General features: G+C 34.0%; 1 pseudogene; it reads left to right on the forward strand.

Annotated features, from left to right (window-relative positions):
• The first annotated feature begins 917 nt into the window (after positions 1–917).
• Positions 918–1,868, forward strand: LOC141423274 (olfactory receptor 10AG1-like; annotated as a pseudogene).
• The last annotated feature ends 391 nt before the right edge of the window (positions 1,869–2,259 follow it).

Consider the following 2,259-nt stretch of genomic DNA (forward strand, 5'->3'; position numbering starts at 1 on the left):
TGTATTTTTTTCCATATTAGTAAAAATAACAAAATGCTTTTGTCATAAGATCTGACAAAGTCTCATATTAGCTGTAACTTTGTTAAGTAATTGTATGACACTTAAAATAACGCTGAGTAATTTCTCTCTATAGAGTCGTGAACATGAAATGTCATATATGAAACCCATCTGACTTAACCACTATTTCCTAAGATGTGTAAAGACAGAAACTGAGCCTTTATATTTTATTTTATTATTAATATCCTTAGTAGTTAACATCCTGTATGGCCCAACAAACTACAAGGTTAATATTGATTGCTGTTTTATTATACAGTCTAACATACCTGGATTCATTTTAAAAATTGCATCTGTTGATTTTTTAAAAGGTTGACTTATGGAAGAAAAACCATGTATTTATATATGTATGTATGCAGGTATATATGCATGTGTGTATTTATACATAAGAAGGATTACGTAAAGTTTAGAGAAGATATAAAATGAGAAAATAATTGCCAAAATATGAAATGAAGGAGAAAAAGAAAAAGAGAAAGATTTTAAAAATAGCAAGAAATGATGTTAGACCTTGTATGAGATCTTACTTTACAGAACATAATATCTTAAGCCTAAACTCCCTGACATATTTTGCTCTTATTTCATTTTGTCTGTTGTGCTGTGTTGTATTATCACATACCCATACCCTTACTGTGAGCAGCAAGAAAATATTGTCATGTTTCTCTCTCTTTTTATGTCCTAGAAATTTGGGATATTGGATTTGAAGTGTGTCACTAAAAATGTAAAACCAACAAAGAAATTTGATTTCTTTTCTAATTGGAAATCTATGCTTATCAGAGGACTTGACCCCATCAAGAGGTCCCATTTTGCAGTTCAACCCAATGGACCAAAGTGACTTCTAAATCTTGAAATCTTATTATTCATAGATGGAATTTACAGGACAAAATCCTCCACAGAGGAATCACATGACCCTGGTGGAATTCATTTTACTTGGCTTTTCTGATGTTCATAATTTGCAAAGATTTCTTTTCAGGGTGTTTTGATAATCTACATAATTATTCTGATAGGAAATAGCCTCATTATCATAATAACCAAGGTTGATCCTTCCTTTCAGATACACATGTGCTTTTTCCTTGGAAATTTTTCTTTTCTGGAGATATGTTATGTGTCAGTCACTGTTCCCAGATTATTACAAGACCTCTATAGACAAGCTAGAAATATTTCCTTTCTGGCCTGTGCTACTCAAATGTATTTCTTTTTGGTTTTGGGAGCCACCGAGTGTTTCATTCTGACTGCAATGGTATATGACAGGTATGTTACCATTTGCAACCCATTACTCTATCCTCTCATCATGAACAGTAGTCTATGTACTCAACTGGCAGCCAGCTGTTGGACAAGTGGAGTTCCTGTACACATAGGGTTCACTTATTTCATCTTCTCTCTACCTTTCTGTGGATCTAACCAGTTGAACCACTTTTTCTGTGACATACCTGCAGTCCTCACACTAGCCTGTGGGGACACTTTTATGATTGAGATGTTGATTTATTTGATTGCTCTTCTAGTTGTCACTATCCCTTTTTTGATGATACTTGGATCTTATGTGAAAATAGTCTTAACTGTTTTGAAACTTCCATCTGCAACTGGGTGAGCCAAGTCCTTGTCCACCTGTTCTTCCCACCTCATGGTTGTGGCTATATTCTTTGGATCTGGCATCATTACTTATTTGAGACCAAAGTCCAGTCATTCAGCAAGAACAGATAAATTCCTTTCTCTCTTTTATACCATTGTAACTCCAATGTTTAATCCCCTGATATATTGTTTGAGAAACAAAGATGTTGGCATTGAAAAAATTTCTTCTGAAATGGATTGCATTATGACAAAAACAATGACTATAAAATTCGGTTTTTATTTGTCATGTTTCTATGAATTAAATTTGCTTTTTATTCAATATTTTTAGAAGTTTTAATATGCTTCTTTTTTTTTTTTCTGTACCTGGGCTTGAACTTAGGGCCTTCAACTGGAGCCACTTCACCAGCCATATTTTTATGAAGGGTATTTCGAGATAGTGTCTCACAAACTATTTGCCCTATCTGGCTTCGAACCACAATCCCCCTGATCTCTGCTTCCTGAGTAGCTAGAATTACAGGCATAAACCACAGAGCCTGGCCTTATTCTTAATTAATATTCTCACATTTTGTGCTTTTTACAAAATATTTAATTTTGGAGCTCAAACTCAGGACCTTGATAAGGCAGGTTAGTGCTTTACCA

This window comes from Castor canadensis, chromosome 1 (genome assembly GCF_047511655.1).
Source record: "Castor canadensis chromosome 1, mCasCan1.hap1v2, whole genome shotgun sequence".
In the NCBI taxonomy this organism is placed as follows: Eukaryota; Metazoa; Chordata; class Mammalia; order Rodentia; family Castoridae; genus Castor; species Castor canadensis.